Here is a 24,690-nt window from a genome sequence, read left to right as displayed (position 1 = left end):
TGGACTTTAGTTGCCCTACCCTTGTGAAAGGAAATGAAACGAATCGTGGAAGGATGAAAGGAAACTTAACAAAATGTTCCCACTTTAAACTGGAAAGGAAGTTCTACATCCTGTCCAACTCTGCAATTCTTGGTCTATTTACAGCTTCCAAGGGGTTAATGTAGCAGCAAAGCACAGAGATGAAATAGAATTTAATCCAAGGTGCGGCTCCTGATTCAATCACACGTACATCTCCGTAATCTCAGCTAGACAAAGAGGAGGCTTATCTAAACCGTGTGCAGATTAACTTTGCTGAGGGTGCAGTCCCATCTTTACTCACACAGATGCTGCAGGGCTCTTTTATCAGACTCACATTAAATCGGATTTTGAGCTGGTTAGATTAGTCATCTCTGTTTTTGCTGAAGAAACAAGGCTTTCAAAGTCTGCTTTCTTTTCTTTTATGATCCTCAAAATAACTAAACTCTTATTCTAGTTGTTTAAATCTTCCTTCTCTCCTGGTTTAATGTAAAATTCATTTCCAGTCACTAACCCTGAACATACAACATGGAATTAACCTGTACTTTAGCTCATTCCTGAAATACAGACAAGGGGATACTTTGACCCTGTGAATCATGAACCTCTACACATCCAATGTTACTGCATTCATCACCTTGAGCATGGCAAAATGACTCCAGCCACTTCACAGGAACATGATTTAACCAAGCCACAGGAGATGAGGTCAGCACCGGTGGCTAAAATCTGGGCCAACAGATCAGTTGTAAGGAGAGTCATAAAAAGATAGGTAGTCATGGAACTTTAAGGAAGGGATTTTAGGGCTTGGGACCCAGGCATCCAGTGGCGACATCATTAAAATTGATCATCATGGGAGAGCAGAGAAACTTCCCAATGCAAACTTGTCAGCTGTGCAGTCAGATGGAATTAACATGTACACTCAGGCCCATTGACGAAGCACATCATGTATTTTAAGAACCTTATGGGAATGGGCTGAAACTCAGAGAAAGCTCTTCCAAAGATTTGCTGCAGTCTGCCACTTGCTTACCTCCTACACAATAGCAGTGACAGTGTCGTATGGTCAATGATGGTGCAGTATGATCAGTTACTTGCTATACATAAAAACGATCTCTACTTCAAAGTACAGCTATTTGTTGTTGCTGACAGCTCCTGCGCATCCCTATTCTCACGCACACTGGAGAAGTCTACAGCTGTGACAATGCTCAAATCCATGTCTTGCCCATTAATCCATTTTGTTCTGAAATGTCTGTGTCTCTCTCCATCAGTATATTCCCTGTCTTGTTTATCCTTCGTAATGATGTGTAAACCCCCTCCTGCTGCCTTTCACCGTCTACCGGATGTCTACCCAGCCCATGACCCTTTATGTTAATAATATTATTCACCCTAAAAATACTCTTCATCTGTTGATCCCCACATGGTCAAAGGGCAGCACATGTCATTATTGCCAAGACTTTGCATAAATTGTGTTGATGAACATCAGGTCTTCCGACTGCAAAGTTGTGGAACGGTCTGGAGCTCTGCTGCCATCTTATACTTTATAAAGGACATGTGTTTTATGTGAGGTGAAGGAGAGGAGGTAGAAGGAGGTATGTGGAGTGATACAATCATAGCATTTCAGGGGCTTCTAGTCAGACACATGAATATGTAAGAAATAGAGGGTGATGAATCTAGTGCACCCAGCAGAGTTTGAGTTTAATTTTTGCTTCAAGTTCAGCACAGACACATGGGCCAAAGGGCCTGTTCCTGTTCCATACCATATTCTCGTTCAACTGTTTCTAGGTTTGTAATTTGTTCCTAGTAGTTTAAAGATGCCAACTATTTGCCTTTGAACTTTCCATGACTGTTTTGGAGCTTCACGGATCACTCTAACAGTCATGAACTCACAGCACCCTCAATGACCCCCACCACCCATCCACATTGCCAGTGTAAAATATCTCTGCTCAGTCAGTTCTTCGTAAATACTGCAACAGGATATGCAGAGTGTTGCACATTAGACATTCAAACAAGGAAAGTAGTTCACTCAAGGTCTCTTCATGGAATAGTCCTGTACACTCATACATATGTGGCATTTAACATCATAAATAACAGCTGAGGGATATACCATAAAAGGGCATTGTTCTGATGGCAAAAACCAGTCGTGAAGCAGAGTTTCAACCAGTATTGACTGTTCATGACCCTCCACAGGGACTGCCTCCCTCACCCCACACCCCCCCCCCCAACCCGCCGCACCCCCCAAACTCCTCCAGCTGTTTCTCCCTTTGCTTCAGGTCCTGGTGTCTTGTTTGTACCATTCTGACAGCTGGAAATTACACTCAAGTACAACTTCAAGTTTATTATCAGCCGATTGTACAAGTAAACCTTGACAAAACAGTGTTCTCTGGTCCTCAGTGCAAAACCGTGCAAACATACGTGCGGAAATAACATTCATACAGACAAATTATACATATACAGTACATATATACATACATTAAAATGAATAAATATTGTTAAATAAATAGTAGTCTTGGAGGGTTAGTGTCATCAGTTCATAAATCATTCAGCATTCCCACTGCCCAGCGTCATTCTCAGCCTGGTGGTGCCAGCTCTGATATTCCTGTATCTCTTTTGCAATGGGAGTAGCTGCAAAATGCTGTGTGTGGGGTGGAAGGGGTCCTCAATGATTTTGTGAGCCATCTTCAAACAACAATCTCAGTAGATCACGTCGATAAGCGATGAGGGGGGGGGGGTAGGGAGACCCCAATGATCCTCTCTTATTACTCTGATAGCCCAGTGGATTGACCTCCAGTCCATTTCTCTACAGCATCTGTACCACACTGTGATGCAGCCGGCCAGGACACTCTCAATAGAGCTCCATTAGAAAGTTAACTTGATGGTGGCCGGTAGCTTTGCCCGCTTCAGTCTTCTCAGGAAGTGCAGTCACTGTTGCACCTCCCTGACAAGTGAAGAAATGTTGAGTCTCCACGATAGGTCACTATTTAAGTGAACTCCAAGGAACTTGGTGCTCTCCACTCTCTCTACTACAGTGGAGGGTGGGTCATCGCAAGATTTTCAACCTCTTCTCTGTCGTTGCTGATGAGACCAACAACTGATGTATCATTTGCAAACTTGATGGCACTGTTCAAGCTGGAACTGGCGATACAGTTGTGGATCAGTAGCGTGAACAGGAGTGGGCTGAAGTGCGCCAGTGCTCATTTGGTGGTGCTGACCTGGTCAGCGCAATTCTTCAGATAGGTCAGGATGGAATGGATGGTCATCATTGGAATGGTTCCATCTGTAGGCAAATTGAAATTGGCCCAGCACCTCTGGGAGGGAGGAGTGCTTTGATGCATCCCATCACTAGATGCTCAAAGCATTTCATCATGGTGGAGGTCACTGCCACAGGGAAGTTGTCATTGAGGCCTGTTATTTTCACTCTAATGTATATCAGGATGATAGTGGCTGTCTAGAAACCCACGTGGACACTAGTCTGCTGCAGTGAGGTGTTAAAGATGTCTGAAAGGAGCTCCGTCAGTTGCTCTGACCAGTCCTTTGGTACCTGCCCAGGTATGTTGTCTGGTTCCGCTGGCTTGTGTGTGTGTTTTCACCTTGATAGGGTTCTCCATGTGCCAGCTGTGGCTATGCAGGGTACTAGTTTATCAGGGGGATGCGGAGCTTTCTTTGACCTGGCAAGTCTCTGTATCCTAAGATATGGTGCATGGATATGTCCCTAGTCTAAGCCTGGAGGAACTTTAAAGCTGTTCCAATATTGACAACTTGCCCATGCTGAGGTACCTATCCCAGTGAAGAGCAAACTAAGATTAACTTTTCATATCATTCTCTTTCTATGCTTCATTTCTGAATCTGTGTACAGAAGAAGCTTCTGAAACAGCCTACAACTGGGGCATCTCCTGGGAAATGGGTTAATTTTAAGCATCTGTCAACAAAGCAGATAGAATTAGGAGCAGGCTGGGTCAGTCCCTGAGCAGCAGGTTGGAGGACTGGGGCCTGAGAACTGTACTGGTCCCAGTGTTTGTCACTGATAATTTTACTCATGCCATCAAAATGTGCAAAGAAGCAGATGAAAGAAGGGGGGGGGGGGGGGGCAACAGCAAGAAAACCACCTGGCTTCAGACAGTGAGAACAATAGCAAAGGAACAAAGAGCAGGAATGATCATGAGGAATGAATGTATTTTGGGTCAGGTTTGGGGAATGGACATTTAGCAGGGATGAGGCTGAGATTCTGATGTGGTGAGGGAGGATGAGTCTTGGGTGTTGGGCCTGATCACATGAGGATACAGCTCAGTAATGTGAGGAGAGCATCGTGTTACATGGAGAGAGACAGACATGCTGGGCACCTGGCCAAGCTGCGTTGGGCACACGCCAGGCTACATGTGAGCTAGATCACAAGAAGTCATTGGTTCAGGCTTGACTTGGCAAAAGCTGAGTTCGAACTCAGTGAACTGTCAGTTGGAATTTCCACATGGACTCTATGGATTCCTGGTGATGACCTCAGAGATGCCAAACTGGACAGGCAGAATGTTGGGATCCCTGTGGTGTGCCAATTTGGCTCTGGTCCTTCAAGAGGAGGAAAGCAGATGCAGGGGGTCGATGTGATACTCAAAGTAAAATACATCAGCGTCGATGTAGCCATCACAAGCAATGCAGTCAAAGGAAGATTAAAGTGTTGACTGAAAGGTCATCGGTTTTCAGGAATGAGCTAAGAACATGTTATCTAAAAATGAAAATGCGTACAATAATCATTGACCTTGTCACAGCTAAAAACAGCCCTGTTAATATACTTTGATTAAATGCATTGTGGGCTAGTTAATGAGTTGTTACTTTAATATTAGTAATCTCGGAGTCCATGTGCCTTCCATGGACATGCCAAGGGTGATGATTACACCAGGTTGGCTGCTGCACCAAGATAAATCCAGGCACCTATTGTCTTTGTGGTATTCCTGCCTCTCCTGTACACATTAAGGAGGGGCCCAGCCCTAATGGAAGAGTGATTGTTCCTACAGATGAATGTAAAACAGGGGAGTTCTCCTCAGAAATAAAATACAAAAGTCTGTGGACATTGTGGTTGAAATAAAAATACAATGCTGGAGAAACTCAGCAGGTCAAACAGTGTCCTTTATGTAGCAAAGATAAAGATACAGAACTGATATTTTGGGCTTAAGCCCTTCATCAAGTTATGGTGAGGTTCTTCTCAGTAACCTGTAGACAACGTTCATCCCTTATCTGATAGCACTCACAGGAATCTCCTGTCATTATTTCATTGCTACATTTGGGAACTTGCTGAGCCATGTTTCTGACATTGCAACAATGACTTTGAAAGATTTTTATGTAAGTCTTTTGAGATATTCCTTATTCATGTAAAATGCAAACCATCATAAATTAAGTCACATGGGATCCATGATGATTTGGTAGATGGATTCAAAACTGGCTTGGCTATAGAAAACAAAGAGTAGTGGTGGAGTGGTGTTGTTCTGACTGGTCTGTGACCATGTGACCAACACACAGATCGTACTGGGATCTGTAAATGATTTTGGTATATATAAATGATTATATAAATGGTATTTATAAATGATTTTGATGTGCGGATTAGTAAGTTTACAGGAAAACCCAGAAATTTTTTTTTTAAATAATTTTTTAGTTTTCACACTGTGAACCATACCAACCAAAATATATACAAACGTTTCTCATTAAATATACACAGTGGCATTTTCTCCCTTTTTTTCCCCCTACCCTTCCCACCCCCCCTCCAAAACCAATAAATATTCAACATATACAATACAATAAAACCATTAAACAATGTCATCACACAATGAAAATAAACAAGAATAATGTGTCATCTACTTTTACACACTGAATCAAGTCGTTTTGTCTTCTTATCATTTTAGGTGGTGGAGGTCTGAGGCAAGCCTTCCATGTATGGTTCCCAAATTTGTTCAAATTATGTGACTTTTTTTTCCAATGAAATACATTTATTCATTTCCATGTACTATTGCTGTATTCTCAGGCTCTCTTCCATTTTCCAAGTTGACATTATACATTTTTTTGCTACTGCTAAGGCTATCATAATAAATCTTTTTTGTGCTTTATCCAATTTGAGGACTAATTCTTTACTTCTTATGTTACTTAGAAGAAAGATCTCTGGATTTTTTGGTATGTTATTTTTTGTGATTTTATTTAATATCTGATTTAGATCTTCCCAAAACATTTTCATTTTCTTACATGCCCAAATTGCATGTACTGTTGTTCCCATTTCCTTCTTACAGCAAAAACATCTATCTGATAATGTTGGATCCCATTTCTTTAACTTTTGGGGCGTGATATATAACCTGTGTCACCAATTATACTGTTTCATGCATAACCTTGTGTTTATTATATTCTTCATAGTTCCAGAATATAACTTTTCCCATGTTTCATTTTTTTATCTTTATGTTTAAATCTTTTTCCCACTTTTGTTTAGGTATATAGCTTATTTCATCCTTTTCTTTATCTTGCAGCTTAATGCACATGTTCGTTATAAATCTTTTAATTATCATGGTGTTTATAATCACATATTCAAACCTGCTTCCTTCTGGTAATCTTAGTCTGTTTCCCAATTTATCCTTTAAATAAGCTTTCAGTTGATGATATGCAAACATTGTACCATGAGTTATTCCATATTTGTACTTCAACTGTTCAAATGTTAATAAATTATTTCCCAAAACTCAATTTTCTATTTTGATTCCTTTTCTCTCTCATTCTCTCAATAACAATTTTGGTATTTCGTAATTTGTTTTTTTTCCTTTCTAAGTGGATCTTCTTCCATATACTAAGTAAATGATGCAATACTGGTGAGCTTTTATATTGCACCAACTTTTCATCCCACTTATAAAATATATGTTCCGGTACCTTCTCCCCTATTTTAGTTGCAATTCTTAACTATTATCTAGTTCTATCTAAGTCCAGTCTGGTTTTTCCCTTGTCTGGTAAAAATCTGATAAATACCTTAATTGTGCGGCTCTATAATAATTTTTAAAGTTTGGTAACTGCTAACCACCTTGGTTGTACCTCTCTGTTAATTTATCTAATGCTATTCACGGTTTCCCCCCTTTCCACAAGAATTTTCTTATTATTCTCTTTCGTTCGTTAAAGAATTTCTCTGTTAAGGGAATTGGCAATGATTGAAATAAGTATTGTATCCTTGGGAAGACATTCATTTTAATGTAATTTACCCTCCCTATCAACATTAGCGGTAATTCTTTCCAATGGTCTAAATATTCCTGCAATTTCTTTATTAGTGGCTGATAATTTAGTTTGTACAAGTGGCTTAAGTTATTATCCAACCTGATACCTAGGTATCGGATTGCTTGTGTTTGCCATTTAAATGGTGATTCTTTTATTAAATTCTGTTTAATCCGCGTTACTCATTGGCATCACTTCATTTTATTTGTGTTGATCTTGTACCCCGATATTTCTCCATACTCCTTCAATTTCTTATGAAATTCTTCTATTGATATTTCTGGTTCTGTTAAGTATACTATGATGTCATCTGCAAATAAACTGATTTTATACTCCTCCTTTATTTTTATCCCTTTTATATTATTTTCTGTTCTTATCAGTTCTGCCAATGGTTCTATTGCTAAGGCAAACAATGAGGAGGATAATGGACATCCCTGTCTAGTTGACTTACTTAATTTAAATTGGGTCGATACATATCCATTTACTGTTTACCTTCATCAATGGTCCATTATATAATGCTTTAATCCAATTAATATATTTTTCTGGTAGATTGAACCTCTGAAATACTTTAAATAAATAGTTCCATTCTACTCTGTCAAAGACTTTTTCTGCGTCTAAAGCAACTGCCACTGTTGGCTTCTTTTTACCTCGAATTGCATGAATTAGATTAATAAGTTTACAGACATTATCCGCTGTTCGTCCTTTCTTAATAAATCCAGACTGATCTTGTTTTACTATTTTTGGTACACAATCAGCCAATCTGTATGCCAATAATTACACAATTTTCTTATAATCTGAGTTAAGTAGAGATATTGGTCTATATGATGCTGGTATTAATGGATCCTTCCCCATCTTTGGTATTACTGTAATTATTGCTGTCTTACATGAATCTGGCAAGTTTTGTGTTTCTTCTACCTGGTTCATTACTTCCAGGAGAGGAGGAATTAATAACTCTTCAAATGTTTTATAGAATACTGTTGGGAATCCATCCTCTCCTGGCGTTTTATTGTTTGACAGCTTTTTTAATATATCCTGTACTTCCTCTATTTCAAATGGTTTTATCAGTTTGTTTTGTTCCTCTTCTTGCAATTTCGGCAGTTCAATTTTAGCTAAAAGCTCTTCTATTTTATCATCTTTCCCCTCATTCTCAGTTTGGTATAACTGTTCATAAAATTCCTTAAAGTTCTCATTAATCTCTATTGGGTTATATGTAATTTGTTTGTCCTTTTTCCTTGATGCCAGTATCGTTCTTTTAGCTTGTTCTGTTTTTAAGTTGCCAGGCTAATATTTTATGTGTTTTTTCTCCCAGTTCATAATACTTTTGCTTTATTTTCATTATGTTCTTCTCCACATTGTACGTTTGTAATGTTTCATATTTTATTTTTTTTGTCCGCCAACTCTCTCCTTTTCATTATATCATCCCTTTTTACTAGTTCCTTTTCTGTACTTACTATCTCCCTTTCCAACAGCTCTATTTCCCAATTGTAGTCCTTTTTCATCTTAGTTACATAACTTATTATCTGCCCTCTAATGAAGGCTTTCATTGCATCCCATAACATAAATTTGTCTTTCACTGATTCCATATTTATTTCAAAATATGTTTTAATTTGGCATTCAATAAACTCTCTAAATTCCTGCCTTTTAAGTAGCATGGAGTTTAACCTCCATCTATATGTTCTTGGTGGGATGTCCTCCAGTTCTATTGTTAATAACAGGGGTGAATAATCAGATAGTAATCTAGCTTTATATTCAGTTTTCCTAACTCTCCCTTGAATATGGGACGACTACAAAAACATATCAATCCTTGAGTATGTTTTATGCCTACTTGAATAAAATGAGTATTCCTTCTCTCTTGGGTGCTGCCTCCTCCATATCCATAAGTTTCATTTCCTGCATTGATTTAACCATAAACTTGGCCACTTTATTCTTTTTACTAGTCTTTTGTCCTGTTTTATCCAACATTGGATCCAAATTAAGGTTAAAATCCCCTCCTATCAATATATTTCCTTGTGTATCTACAATCTTCAAAAAAAATATCTTGCATAAACTTTTGATCCTCCTCATTAGGTGCAGATAGATATTGAGCAAATTCCAAAATTCTGAATATATCTGACACTTTATCATTACATACCTCCCTGCTGGATCTATTATTTCCTCCTTTATTTTGATTGGTACATTTTTATTAATTAATATAGCTACACCTCTAGCTTTTGAATTATATAATGCTGTCCTACCCAGTCTCTCTTTAATTTGTTATGTTCCACTTCAGTTAGATACGTTTCCTGCACAAATACTATATCTATTTTTTCTTTTTTCAGGAAATTTAATAGCCTCTTCCTTTTAATTTGGTTATGCATTCCATTAATGTTTATAGTCATATAGTTCAACGTGACCATCTCATATCCTGTTTACACCTATTTCTGCTTCCTCACCACCACCATCCCCCTTTACCCCATTTTCATCTCTCTGTTTTCCCTTTTTAAACTCAATGTATGGCAACACATTTAAAACATAAAATACTCCAACAACTCCCACATCCAATATTCCCTTAACCCCAAATATCCCACCCCCCCCTCTGAGTTGCCCCTTATCCTTTGCCGGGCAACCACAACTCCCCTTTCCTTTTGGATTGCGATCCTGCTCGCAAGCATCAACTGATTTTGCAGTGACGGTTATTCTTTCCCTCCCCCCAACTCCCCCCAAGAAAACACTTTTTTTATACACATATAACAAAATTCTCCCTTTTTTTCCCCCTTACTTCCTTCCTTCCCTTCTCTTTCCCTTCTTTAGTTCTTACATATACATTATTATTACACCTTTATATGTATTTTATCGCCATTCTTCGTTCTTGTTACATCTCTTCATCTCTTCTTCTGTCCTGCAAACATTCTGCAAATTCTTTTGCTTCCTCTGGATCCAAGAACAGTCTGTTTTGCTCCTCAGGGATAAATATTTTAAGCACAGCTGGATGTCTTAACATGAATTTATAACCTTTTTTCCATAGGATCGATTTTGTTGTATTAAACTCCTTTCTCTTCTTTAAGAGTTCAAAACTTATGTCTGGGTAAAAAAATATTTTTTGACCCTTGTATTCCAATGGTTTATTGTCTTCTCTAATTTTATTCCTTGCCCGCTCCAGTATATTTTCTCTCGTCGTATATCTCAAAATTTTTACTAAAACAGATCTTGGTTTTTGATGTCTCTGGTTTTGGAGCTAGTGTTCAGTGTGCCCTTCCTATTTCCATTCATTCCTGTATTTCTGTCATTCCCAGGACCTTTGGAATCCATTCTTTTATAAATTCCTTCATATCTGTGCCTTCTTCACCCTCCTTTAGGCCCACTATTTTTATGTTGTTTCGCCTACTATAATTTACCAACATATCAATTTTCTGAGCTAACAACTCTTGTGACTCTTTAATTTTTTTGTCACTTTCTTCCAATTTTCCTCTTAAGTCATTTACTTCCATTTCTACAGTCGTTTCTCATTCTTCCACATTCTCTACTCTTTTCCCTATTTCTGTCATGACCAGTTCTAACCTTTGCATTTTATCTTGTTCTTTTCATTTTTCTTTTAATTGCACTAAATTCTAATGACAACCATTTTTTTAATGATCTCATTTGTTCTTCAAAAAAAACTTTATATATATTCTGTCCATCTGTTTTACCTTCTATTTCTCTGTGAAGATCTTGGTCTTCTTCTTCCTCATCTTCTGTACCTGTGTTTGTGTCATCTTCTGTGTCTCTTCTGATTTTTCTGATGAGTTGCTTGTCTCACTTTGTCCAGTCTCTTCTTGCTTGGCCTTTTACAGTTGGTCTTCTTCTTCTGAGCTGGTCATCTGTCGAGTCTCCTGCTGCTGCTCCTCTTTCCATTCACCCCGTCGACTTTCTTTCTCACTTGGTACTTCACTCCCTCTCCTGCCGCTTTCCTCATCTTCCAGCTAAGAGCCCTGCTGTTGGGCATGTCTCAGCTGGTCGCGCTGTGGTTACCCGCTCCTTGGCTAAGCCCCCCTCCCGTTGGTGTTTTCCTTTACCTTAGATTGCGCACTGCGCACTTTTGTTTGGCTCAGAGAGCCATTTTTGCAGTCTACCGGTCGGGGGGGTTGCGACTCCGCAGGGCCAACACTAACCTTGGAGATCGGGCACTCTTCTCCACCACGGCTCCCTGTTCCTTCGTGCAGGTCAGGCCTTCTCCTTTCTTTTCTAGTGTCTTTTCTTCTTTATTTCCGTTTGTTTTTACTTTTTCCTTCTTCAGTGCCATTTTCTTTCTCTTCTCTGCAACTTTATCTTTTATTTCTTATTCTTCTTTCTTCTTTTTTTTCTTTGGCTTGGCTTCGTGGACGAAGATTTATGGAGGGGGTAAATGTCCACGTCAGCTGCAGGCTCGTTTGTGGCTGACAAGTCCGATGCGGGACAGGCAGACACGGTTGCAGCGGTTGCAGGGGAAAATTGGTTGGTTGGGGTTGGGTGTTGGGTTTTTCCTCCTTTGCCTTTTGTCAGTGAGGTGGGCTCTGCGGTCTTCTTCAAAGGAGGTTGTTGCCCGCCAAACTGTGAGGCACCAAGATGCACGGTTTGAGGCGATATCAGCCCACTGGCGGTGGTCAATGTGGCAGGCACCAAGAGATTTCTTTAGGCAGTCCTTGTACCTTTTCTTTGGTGCACCTCTGTCACGGTGGCCAGTGGCGAGCTCGCCATATAACACGATCTTGGGAAGGCGATGGTCCTCCATTCTGGAGACGTGACCCACCCAGCGCAGCTGGATCTTCAGCAGCGTGGACTCGATGCTGTCGACCTCTGCCATCTCAAGTACTTCGACGTTAGGGATGAAAGCGCTCCAATGAATGTTGAGGATGGAGCGGAGACAACGCTGGTGGAAGCGTTCTAGGAGGCGTAGGTGATGCCGGTAGAGGACCCATGATTCGGAGCCGAACAGGAGTGTGGGTATGACAACGGCTCTGTATACGCTTATCTTTGTGAGGTTTTTCAGTTGGTTGTTTTTCCAGACTCTTTTTTGTAGTCTTTTTGCCTTGACGAGTCTGTTGTCTATCTCGTTGTCGATCCTTGCATCTGATGAAATGGTGCAGCCGAGATAGGTAAACTGGTTGACCGTTTTGAGTTTTGTGTGCCCAATGGAGAAGTGGGGGGGCTGGTAGTCGTGGTGGGGAGCTGGCTGATGGAGGACCTCAGTTTTCTTCAGGCTGACTTCCAGGCCAAACATTTTGGCAGTTTCCGCAAAACAGGACGTCAAGCGCTGAAGAGCTGGCTCTGAATGGGCAACTAAAGTGGCATCGTCTGCAAAGAGTAGTTCACAGACAAGTTTCTCTTGTGTCTTGGTGTGAGCTTGCAGGCGCCTCAGATTGAAGAGACTGCCATCCGTGCGGTACCAGATGTAAACAGCGTCTTCATTGTTAAGGTCTTTCATGGCTTGGTTCAGCATCATGCTGAAGAAGATTGAAAAGAGGGTTGGTGCGAGAACACAGCCTTGCTTCACACCATTGTTAATGGAGAAGGGTTCAGAGAGCTCATTGCTGTATCTGACCCGACCTTGTTGGTTTTCGTGCAGTTGGATAATCATGCTGAGGAACTTTGGGGGGCATCCGATGCGCTCTAGTATTTGCCAAAGCCCTTTCCTGCTCACGGTGTCGAAGGCTTTGGTGAGGTCAACAAAGGTGATGTAGAGTCCTTTGTTTTGTTCTCTGCACTTTTCTTGGAGCTGTCTGAGGGCAAAGACCATGTCAGTCGTTCTTCTGTTTGCGCGAAAGCCGCACTGTGATTCTGGGATAATATTCTCAGCGACACTAGGTATTATTCTATTTAGGAGAATCCTAGCGAAGATTTTGCCTGCAATGGAGAGCAGCGTGATTCCCCTGTAGTTTGAAAAGTCTGATTTCTCGCCTTTGTTTTTGTACAGGGTGATGATGGTAGCATCACGAAGGTCCTGAGGCAGCTTTCCTTGGTCCCAACAAAGCTTGAAAAACTCATGCAGTTTGGCATGCTGAGTTTTGCCGCCAGCCTTCCAGACTTCTGGGGGGATTCCATCCATACCTGCTGCTTTGCCACTTTTCAGTTGTTCGATTGCCTTATATGTCTCATCCTGGGTGAGGACCTCATCCAGCTCTAGCCTTAGGGGCTGTTGTATTTAATGAACTTTGTCTTTTCCTAACTTTTTTTCTTCTTTTCTGGAGAAGGCTGATTTTACCCTACTGGCCACTACTGGCCACTACTCCCAGCAACCCAAAAACATTGATGGAGTTGTGAGTAGTGATGGAGTTTGTCAAAGAATACAGCAGGATATAGACCAGTTGGAAATATGGGCAGAGTAATGGCAGATGGAGTTGAATCTGGACAAGTGCGAGGTGCTACACCTTGGGAAGCGCACATGTAGATGGGATGGTGAAGAAGGCCCAGCACGCTTGCCTTCATTGGTCAGGACGTAAAAAGGTTGGGATCAAAACACAGAAATGCTAGAGGAACTCAACAGGTCTCACATCAACCATAGGAGATAAAGATATATTACCATTGTTTAAGGCCTGAACCCTTCCTCGATGTTTTGACTACAATCAGTGTCTGCAGACTTTCTTGTTTCACTCTATAAAGGTTGGGAAACCAGGAACACTGACTGGCTACATCACAGTATGGTACGGTTGTTGCAGAGAAATGGATCAGAGGTCAAACCACAGGACCATAAGAGTGGCAGAGAGGATCACTGAAGTCTCCCTCCCCTCCATCCACGCGATCAACCAGGATTGTTGTCTGAAGAGGACCCCTTCCACACTGCACACATAATCTTTCAGCTGCTCCTGCCAGGGAAGAGTTACAGGAGTATCAGAGCCAGCACCACCAGGCTGAGGAACAGCTTCTTCCCACAGGCAGCGAGAATGATGAATGACCAAATGAACTGCTGACACTAACCATCTGAAGCTCTCGTATTCATTAAATATTATTTATTTATTTATTTGTACATATGAAATACTTGTCCTGCATATGTATTGCTTGTCTGTATGTGTGTTATGTCTGGTTGCGTGTCTGTGTGTTTAGCACCAAGGACCGGAAAATACTGTTTCATCGAGTTGTACTTGTGCAATTGGATTACAATAAACTTGACTTGGCACTGCAGCTATTGACATTTGTGAAGCAGTTCAGAGCAAGGGCCAGTGTACATTATATTGTTTAATCAGTGATTTTATTCATATTTTGAAATCCTTTTAGATTTTTGTATGCATTTTTTAATGCTTACATAATTTTACATGTTTTAATTATATATAGTTTCTTATTTTCAGGGACAATTGGTTTAAGTCCAAAATCTTGCAGTTTCCCAACAAACAGGAGTTCTCTTGGGATCCATGGGTGAAAGTGTTGGCTGACAGCATGGCCTGCTTTCATTGAACAAGATCATGGCTATAGAGACCACACTGAAAAGATTTCTGCTATCCCAGGATTTCAGATCAGAACTGGACAGCGTGGGAAATCCAGGTATTGGGACATGTCCCTGGCATTGCTGTGAGCTGTTGGTTAATCAGAGAATGACATTTGTGTAGGGCAGTGGCAGATAGGTAGAAATTCCTGCTTCAATTTTTATCTGATGTTTCACTTCTTAGAAATAGAAACACTGTTGATAATTACTTTGTTGGTCACACCCTGTGGGGAACTAGGTTCCAAGACTGAGCTTTTGGCTCTGGGATTTATTTTACATGTGTCCAAGCTTTTATTTGTCAGAACTTCCTGATTTCATGTTAGGCCTCATTGTTTTTCTGTGTTTATCGCTGTCTACTTGCGTATTACCTTGTTCAATGAATGCTTCTTCTGTTTTCTGACAGTACGATTTTCTAACATTAGTTCGACCCCTGCTGCCTTCCCCTTTATTCTACTCCACGAACTCTTCCCCCCTTAACCAGGCTCCATGCCATTGGTGCTGATGTGCCTGACTGGTGGCTCGGTGTGAGAGGGTTCCAGTGATTGTACCCAGGGATACTGAGCACATGATGAGCATGTTGCTGTTGAGGCATTATACCCCTTCAGATCATTCTTCAGTTGTAATCTCACTCCCATCTTGACAGTTCCCATTCTCCTGGCCACTAAACCTTTCTGCCTTGCTTCATTCCTTACCCCTTCTCACTGAACTATTGTTCTGCTTTCAGTTTGGAACTTTGTGAATGTGTCTTTCTTTCTGGTTCTTCCAGAAATATAGGGTTACAACCTTTTATCGTTTTATTTCTGGAATGACCTCAGCACTAAATTAGGCCATTCTGCCTCTCGCGTCTGTACCAGGTCTGAGTTAAGGAGTCCCTTAACTCCTCCTTTCTGCCCAGCACTCCTTGTTGGTCCCATCCAAAACTCTGAAATTGACTCTCCTTCCAGCATTCTCTCTGTTGCCAGGAAATTGAATGTGAGAGAAGCTGGTGCCTGTCAAGGTTGGGGGGGTGGGGGGGGGAGGGGAGGGGTGCGGGGAAAGACCCAAGACACTATTTTGAACACTGGTCAATGTTTATTACTCAGTCTTTCATTAAAACAGTTTAAGAGCTTGTTCTGGATAAATTAGCTTCCATATATTCTGCATTCCAATGTGGCTCACTTCAGAAATAGTGAATTGGTTGGACCACTCATGGAGACATCCTGTGGCCAATTCAGGTGAGAAATGGAATTGTTGCATCCTTTACTCTGTGAGGAGCTGACTGATGAAGTCTCCCTGCATAAAAACAAATGCTGAGAAATTCAGCAGCTCAAATAGCATACTTTATATAGAAAAGAAACAGAGCCATCATTTCGGGCCCGAGCCCTCTAGCAAGGTTCGAGCAAAATGTAGGCAGGCACCCAAACAAAATGGTGAGGAGGAGGGGCAGGGGGAAGAGCACAGGTCCACAGGCAGAAGGTAATAGGTGGATTAGGGAGGGAGGGCACACCAGCAAACAGCAGGAGAGGGGATGGCTCTGTGGAAGGGGTGGATGGGGAAGAGAGGGAGAACAGGGACTGGGTAAACAGAAACTGGAGAAGTGGATGATAATGCCATCTGGTTGGAGAGTGGCCAGATGGAATATTAGGTGTTGCTCCTCCAATTTATGGGTAGCCCTGGTTTGGCAGTGGATGAAGCCATGGACAGACAGAAATACTGTGAACCTCATTTCCCCAGGTGCCTGATTTGTTTGCAACGGCAAAATAAATAATTAGCTTATAAATGAAACATTTTTGAAAATAGTGTCATATGTGAATTTAAAGTTTGTTTTCCACCAAAGAACAGGTACCAAATTGTACAATTGGTCAAGAGAAGAAAAGTTGGAGATTGCAGGAAGATGAAATTGCTCTTGTCAGTTGGAGAAGCAAACGGTTAATGGACTTTTGACCATTTCAGGGGAGGCGTGGCAAGACAGGGGGATGCACTGTAAATGGAAGAATATTGAGGGATTCAGATCCTATAAGGCAGTGGACAATTAGACATGACGTTAGACATACATACAGCATGATAACAAACCACTTAGGCCCATGAGTCCATGCCACTCAATTTACACCCCATTAACCTACACCCCGGTATGTTTTGAACGGTGGGAGGAAACTGGAACTTCCGGTGAAAACCCACGCAGACATGGGTAGAACGTACACACTCCTTTTAGACAGCACTAGATTCTTTTTTTTAAACTTTATTTTAAATTTTGCAAAATACATATAATAATCCTCTACAAATACAAATACAAAGAAACTATTAACTCGCCCATCGTTATTGAATGAAGATCTACCGGGACCAATGCCTGAAGAGGGCGCACAAAATAAGTGACCCGGTGTGGACTCGAAAGGCCAATGTGGCCTGTTTCCACTCCGTTAATGGTTATATGGTTACTACCCTACCCCCACCCCCTCACTAAACTAAAAAACCCTCCCCCTTCCCCTTTGGAGCTTAAAAGAAAATTATATTAAATGCTTTATGTTTGGAGTGCTAATTTGCTCTAAATACAAATTCCACATATCAATAAAAAAAGAGAAATTATTTTGTAAATTATATGTTACTTTTTCTAAATATAAACAGGATTTCATTTAATTATGCCATCTTTGCAAACTCAATTGTATATCACTTTTCCATGTTACAGCAATACATTTTCTTGCGACTGATAATCCTAATCTTAAAAAAGTTAAATGCGATTTAGTCATTTGTGATTCTATAAAGGGGAAATTAATATAACCCAATGTATCCAATTGCAAATCTATTTTGAATAAATTTCTCAAAAATTTTATAATCTCCTCCCAAAAATATTTATCCTTCTCACATAACCAAACTGAATGTACCTTTCTGCTTCCTACACCTGAAGCACAAATCTATTAAACTAAATCCATATCTCTTCAATTTTTCAGGTGTCAAATATAATTGATGCAGAAAATTATAATTAACCATATTATACCTAACGTTAATTAACTTTGTAACACTATCTGCACATATTTTAGACCATTCTTCCCATGTCAAAACAATATCTAAATCATTTTCCCATTTTTCTTTAACTTTATTAATATTAACCTTTTCCATCTTCTCCTGCAGCAACCTATACATATCTGAAATAAAATCTTTTTCAACTTGATCCCCAATTAATAACTCTAATTTTGTTTGACCTGGCAAAATTAATTCCTGCCCATAATTCTTCTTCAAAAAATTACGAAGTTGATAATAAATAGCACCAGATTCAAAACCCGGTCCTGATCGCTGGAGCTGGAACAGCATTACGCTGACCGCTATGCCAATTGCTAAGATGGTTAAAAAAGGCACATTGAATTCTTCCTTTTCTTAGTAAAAGCATGAGATTAAGAGCAGGGGGGTACTCTAGAACTTGTGTAACATTGTTCAGAACTCAGCGGGAGGGCTGCATCCAAGGCACAGTTCCAGAACGGTGCGAGGTTGCAGAGAAAATTCACAAGGATGTTGTCGGGATTGGATAAATGTTGCTATAAGGAGAGACTGGGGCTGTTGACCTTGAAACAGAGACAGATGATGGGAAGATTTAATTAAAGTGTTTGAAAATATGAAGGCGTCACCATCTTTCTTCTTTGGCTTGGCTTCGCGGACGAAGATTTATGGAGGGGTAATGTCCCCGTCAGCTGCAGGCTCGTTTGTGGCTGACAAGTCCGATGCGGGACAGGCAGACATGGTGGCAGTGGTTGCAGGGGAAAATTGGTTGGTTGGGGTTGGTTGTTGGGTTTTTCCTCCTTTGTCTTTTGTCAGTGAGGTGGGCTCTGCAGTCTTCTTCAAAGGAGGTTGCTGCCCGCCGAACTGTTGAGGAGCTAATGGACAGGGTGAATAGGAAAGGAGTCTAACTCAGGGATTACGCATTTAATGAATGCCCAGATAGGAGAGGAGGAAAAATTGTCTTCACCCAGGGGTGGTGGAGATGTGATCCCAGAGAGTAGGAGAAGCAGAGACACTTGTCACATTTCAGCAGTGCATGGGTGTGGCCTTGAGGAGCTCTTAGCTGCTGGGTTCAACGCTGGAAGGTGGGATTAGGTAGGCTTCTCCTGGCCCTCACAGTGCATTGAATGGCCTCATTCGGCACAGTGAAATATCCATGATTGTACGATTTTGAGTGTGTAAGGGAATCAGGGCTGTGTGTACACAGTAACCACCAAGCTCTCTGCTAACTAATGCACCAACTACTTTTGAATGCCTCTTGTCACATACTGAGTGCATGTTCTAATTCCATTAACAATTCTCAAGGGTTTGGGAGCAAGCAACCTTATGATTAGATTTGACATCTAAAGACTTTCAGCGAGCAATAAAACTTTTAACAGCTTTTGTTTGTGTGCTCAATAATAATTTAATGGATCCTCCAGCACCACAGGTTAGTTGTAGACTTGCCCTCGGGGTAAGACTTACATTCAGCTCAGTCCCAACAAGGTCTCCAGGGGAAGGCAAATTTGTGGATGCTGTCACGAAAAGGCCAAGTTTACTTGTCTCCCGAAGGTATCCACTGCAACTCAGTGAGACATACTTCACCACTGCGTCAGGCCCGGTGTGGAGACCTGAGTACTAGAGTCTACGCTGACAATTGGCTGACTGAGGCATTACAGGAAACAGAGGGGAGTGTACAGTGTTCCTCAGAGGTCAGTGCTAAATCACATAGCTTTTGTAACGATATCTATTGAAGATTCGAATTTGGACATACACATTTCCAGATATGAAAAATGACACAAACCTTGAAGACTCAGTGAACCACAAAGAAGGTGGTAATGAAGAGAAACAGACAAGCATGTGAAATGACAGGAAGGTGGTGGGAGAAAGTTAATGCTAACCAATGCAAAGTGGGAGGAATGAGAAGCCACGCACGGTCCGACCTTCCATGACTCTAAATTCCAGGTTTCTGAAGGCGGTACAAGGTGACAAGGGATAAGTGTGTTGCTGAATTTGCCAAGTAAAGTAGAGAGGGTGGTTAAGAACCACCCAGGATCTGGGGTTTGATAAATAGCTGCATGACGCTATGGTTGTCGGCAGATGAAGAAACCTGGGAGTGCATAGGTTAGCTACTTGAGTGGTGCCACACAACAACCTTACACTCAACATTAGCAAAACTAAAGAACTAATTGTGGTCTTCAGGAGGGGGAAACCAGGAGAACAGAGGGATCAGCAGTGGACAGCGTTAAAGACTTTCAAATTCCTAGGTGCTAACATTTCTGAAGATCTATTCTGGGACCTCCATGATATTGCAATCATGAAGAAGTCTCACCAGCTGCTGTGCCAGCAGAACAATAGTTCAGTGAGGAGTTTGAAGAGATTTGTTATGTCACCAAAGACTTGCAAATTTCTACAGGTGTACCATGGAGAGCATTCTGACTAGTTGCATCACTGTCTGGTCAGGAAAAGGCTGCAGAGAGTTGTGAACTCAGCCTGCACCATCAGGGGCATCAGTATTCACTCCATCGAGGACATCAACAAGAGATGGTGTACCAAGAAAGCAGCCTCTATCCTCAAGGACCCTCTCTTATCCAGGCCATGCCTCTTCATTCTGCTACCAGCAGAGAAAGGTACAGGAGTCTGAAGATGAGCTCTCAGCGGCACAAGGACAGCTTCTTCCCCACTGTCACCAGATTCCTGAATGGGCAATGAACCACAGATCCACCTTACTTTCAATTCTTTTGCACTTATTTATTTATTTTTAAATGCTTTTGTTTTGCTGCAAAACAATGAATGACATGTTCATGACAAAAAAAATACTTATTCTGATTCTGCACATATAAACATTCAGAAAACCTGGTACGACACCTCAGTGAAGATGTGAAGGCTTTGTCATGGGGCAGAAGAAATGCTCTCAAATAATGCAGAGATGAGGGGCTTTAGTCGGACAAATGGATTAGAGAAGGTGGGGGTGTCCTCCTTGGAGAAAAGGAGGTTGCGAGAAGATCCTTACCTCGATCCTATCCTTACCTTGATGAAGGACTCAGCCCCAAAATGTTAATTATGTATCTTTATCTTTGCTCTATAAAGGACACTTTGACCTGCTGAGTTTCTCCAGCGTCATGTTTTTACTTCAACCACAGTGTCTGCAGACTGTTATGTTTTACTTCTTGCAAGAAGATGATGAAGGGTAGAATGAAGGATGAAGAAAGAAACTGTTCCCAATGAAGGATTAGCAAAAGAATCAGAGCTGACAGAGGAATTTTATTGAAGTTGCTAGGGTCAGGAAAGAACTGACAGAGGCACTGATCAATATCGAATCAATCATTGTATTCAAAAGGATCCTAGATATGTTTTCACAGGAGTGAGAGTGGGAGGAGCTTGAGTGCTTTTGCATTGAACTAGAATGGAATCAATAGGCCAAATGTCCTCCTTTCATTCTGTGATCTTGTGGGGCATTAAATGTTTATAGAAATGCAGAGGAATTCTCTCCAACACTTCATCCTTCAACCACGACCACTTTCTCAGAGACCAGGAGACACATGAGAGAAGGCAGATCTACAGACACCAGTACCTGGAGCAAAACACAACCTGCTGGAGGAACTCAGTGGATCGAGCACATCCATGGGAGGAAATGAATGGTGGCCGTTTGGGGAAGGAAAAAGCATGGTGAACATTTCATAGAGGAATAAAGCCCAGTCTTGATCAGTGGTTCTGCCCTTTTCTCCCACTGATGTGATCAACCTCTTGAGTTGCTCTAGCAGAGTGTTTCTTGCTGAGAGACCATCCCATGTTTGATGGGTGGCACAGTGTGCAATCTGACTAGATTCTTTGACTCCTCTCTGCAGACATATCCAGTTATATGCAATTCTCTGTGTCGCCAAAGATTCTGCATCAGACTGGGTGCATTTCTTTAACCAGGAGCTGCCTTCAAGCACAATTGGAACTACTTAATAGGCCAAACAATTCTCTAGATTGTAAGTGTTTTTGAAATCATCCAGAAGCAGTGACAATTCATGGAGTTCAGATGATTTGGTGCCTTTTTGTGTATTCACAGGTGTCATCTTCCAAGTGTATGTGGCTCGGTAACTTTGCTGGGATGCTAACTGCCAAGATTTTGTTTCCGCTTATCATCGGTGGAGGGGAGTTAATTAAAGATCAGCTCCATGGGAACAAACTGTAAACATCCAGCCCTTTGGTGAAGGGCACGAGCAGGAGGAGCTGACTCACTGGCCTTTCTTTGACTTGCGCTGAAGTGGGAATTATACGACATCAGAGAAGGAGATGTCTGGCCTGTGTTAGTGAGTCACGAGGGGTCACCAGTTCCTTCCAATATCTGTCTGAATAATCCCAGTGCTGGCCACTGCTTTGTCCCTGTGAGAACAACACAAAGACAAAAACAAAAAATACAAAGTAAACACTTTCTTGGCAATAACACCACAACTTTTAACTGGAAATTGGGTGTTATGTTACTTAACCTGCAGGGTACGGGTAGGATTGAAGGAATGCCACCTACCATTTGAATCGTGCTATTCAGGGAGTCATGTGAGGGCTCTAAGGCTTGAATTTCACACCTCGAACATCTATTTATAGCTAGTACAATGAGCCCTGTCAGCCAGAGCACCACCCAGCCTCCTGCCACCTTGCCTGCCACATTCTATGTGGGATTTGCATACCCTCTCTCTTCTGCCCATGGTTATGAGCTGTCCATACGAATAATGCCATTCAATCAGTGGAGCAGTGAACCTGTTGTTCCTTCTCGTTCGAGTGCTGGGGAACGTGCCTGGTACCATTCTTAATGCAAGGGGTTTCAGACATGCAGTTGGCTGTGTATTCTGGGTCATGTGCCTACTGGGAGCACCCATGCTTGCTGGGATAGTGATGAGTTTATACCTGGAAGGGTGCCAACCAACTAGCCAGGGTGTTCACGGGACATTTTCAATCTCGCATTGCTACAGTCGGAGGTTTCCACCTGCTTCAGAATCATCCCGGTGCCCAAGAAGAGCAGAATGAGCTGCCTCAATGACTATCACCCAGCAACACTCACATCTTCTGTGATGAAATGCTTTGAGAAGTTGGTCATGGCCAGAATTAACTTGTACCTAAGTAAAAATCTGGACCCACTGCAATTTGCCTACCATCACAATCGCTCCTCAACAGATGCAATACCACTTGCTCTCCACTCAGCTCTGGATCACCTGGACTACAGCAATATGTTCATCAGGCTACTCTTCATCGACTGCACCTCAGCTTTCAAAACCATCATACCTCAGTGCTAGTCAACATGCCCCAAAACCTGGGCCTCTGTACCCCACTCTGCAACTGGATCCTCAGCAGAAGACCACAGTCAGTATGAATCGAAAACAACTTCTCTTCCTCGCTGACAATCAACACAGCTGCACTTCAAGGATGTGTGCTTATCCCAGTACTCTACTCTCTCTATACTCTTGACTGTGTGGCCAGGCACAAGTCAAATGCCATCTACAAACTGGCCGATGACACCATGGTTGTTGGCAGAATCACAGACAGCAATGAGGTAGTGTGCAGGAGGGAGATAGACCAGCTCGTTGAGTGGTGTCACAACAACAAACTTGCACTCAACATTAGCAAAATCAAGGAGATGATTGTGGACTTCAGGAACGAGAAATCAGGAGAACACAAATCACTCCTCATCGAAAAGACAGAGCTTCAAGTTTCTGGGTGTCAACATCTGTGAGAATCTGTCCTGGGACATCCATGTCAATAAAATCATGGAGAAGGCTTATCAACGGCAATAGTTCATGTGGAGTTTGAGGAGGTTTGGTATGTCACCAAAGACTCTTGCAAATTTATACAGATGTACCGTGGAGAGCATTCTGAATGGTTGTATTATGGTCTGGTATATAGGTTCCATTGCCCAAGACAAGCAAAAGCTACAAAGAGTTGTGAACTCAGCCAGCACCATCACAAGCTTCAATCTTCACTCCATCAAGGACATCTACAAGAGGCAGTGTCTTATGAAAACAGCCTCTATCTTTAAAGACCCCCACCACCCAGGCCATGCGCTCTTTACACTGCTACCATCGGGAAGGAGCCTGAAGACTCACATGCACAAGGACAGCTTCTTTCCCTCCACCATCAGATTTCTGAACAGTTAATGAACCACAGGTACTACCTTACTTTCTCTTATTTTTGCAGTAATTTATTTATTTTTATATGTAATTTTATAGCAATATCTACACTCTGACGCTGCTACAAAACAACAAATTTGGTGACATGTTCATGACAATAAATTCTGATTCTGATTTTGATTGTACCATGTATAGATGCCATGAAATTCTTACTGGTGCAGCCAAATAGGTACTTAGTTAAAAAAAGAACTACATAGTAGACATTAAATTAAATTGAGACAGATAATAAATACAAAGATAGACAAGAAATATTCATTTTCCAGAGTGGAAGGAAAAAAGTGGCGTTATAATAGCACAGATAGGTTTTTATGTGGTGTGCGAGCAGTTTTAGGATAAGTGTGGCAAGGGGAGGTTCAAGAGCCTGATAGTCATTGGAAAGAAGCTGTTTTTTAACCTTGTTATCAGTTTCAGCCAACTGACTGTGTCATTAACCCAACGTCCATGTGAGGAACTCTGACAGAAACCCTCCAACCTTGCCTGGAACTCAAAGGTGCTCAAGGGCTCATGAACAATCTTGGCAAGTCCAGGTTCAGCTCAGAACTAATGGTGACTGGAAGCTCATTCATCCAAGGTCACCTGGAGCCAGCATAGGCTCATCCATTCCCAATGTTGGAACTGTAGAATTTCCCATGTCCAGAAGTATTTACCCTTCCTCAAATTTCAAACATTTCAGATTCCATATCACCAACAATAAGTGAAATTATTTCCTTCAAAGTCAAATACCTGAATCAGAAATCTGTGTCATTTGTGCAATCAACAGTGACTTTTGTTTCTGAGTGGTATCGAGGCTACAATTGCCACACATTAAATGCTTGTGTTCTATTTAAGCGCCTTTGCCCCTTGGTTCCAGTTTTTCCCAGAATTGGAAACAACCTTCCTGCATCTAGTCTGTCTAAACCCTTAAGAATTTTATATGTTTCTATAAGATCCCCCCCTCAA

At 41.6% G+C, this 24,690-nt stretch overlaps 1 protein-coding gene across 5 annotated transcripts in view; it reads left to right on the top strand.

The window, feature by feature from the left end:
• Nucleotides 1-24,690, top strand: part of LOC138754277 (polyhomeotic-like protein 2) — a 227,968-nt gene that overhangs the window by 13,060 nt on the left and 190,218 nt on the right. For all 5 annotated transcript variants that reach the window (XM_069918298.1, XM_069918297.1, XM_069918296.1 and 2 more), the window contains exon 2: nt 14,502-14,694. The gene's annotated coding sequence lies outside the window, so the exon portion shown is untranslated. The remainder of the gene's footprint in view (nt 1-14,501; nt 14,695-24,690) is intronic.

The sequence above is a fragment of the Narcine bancroftii genome, chromosome 2 (assembly GCF_036971445.1).
Source record: "Narcine bancroftii isolate sNarBan1 chromosome 2, sNarBan1.hap1, whole genome shotgun sequence".
In the NCBI taxonomy this organism is placed as follows: domain Eukaryota; kingdom Metazoa; phylum Chordata; class Chondrichthyes; order Torpediniformes; family Narcinidae; genus Narcine; species Narcine bancroftii.
This window is presented reverse-complemented; position numbering and strand designations above follow the sequence as displayed.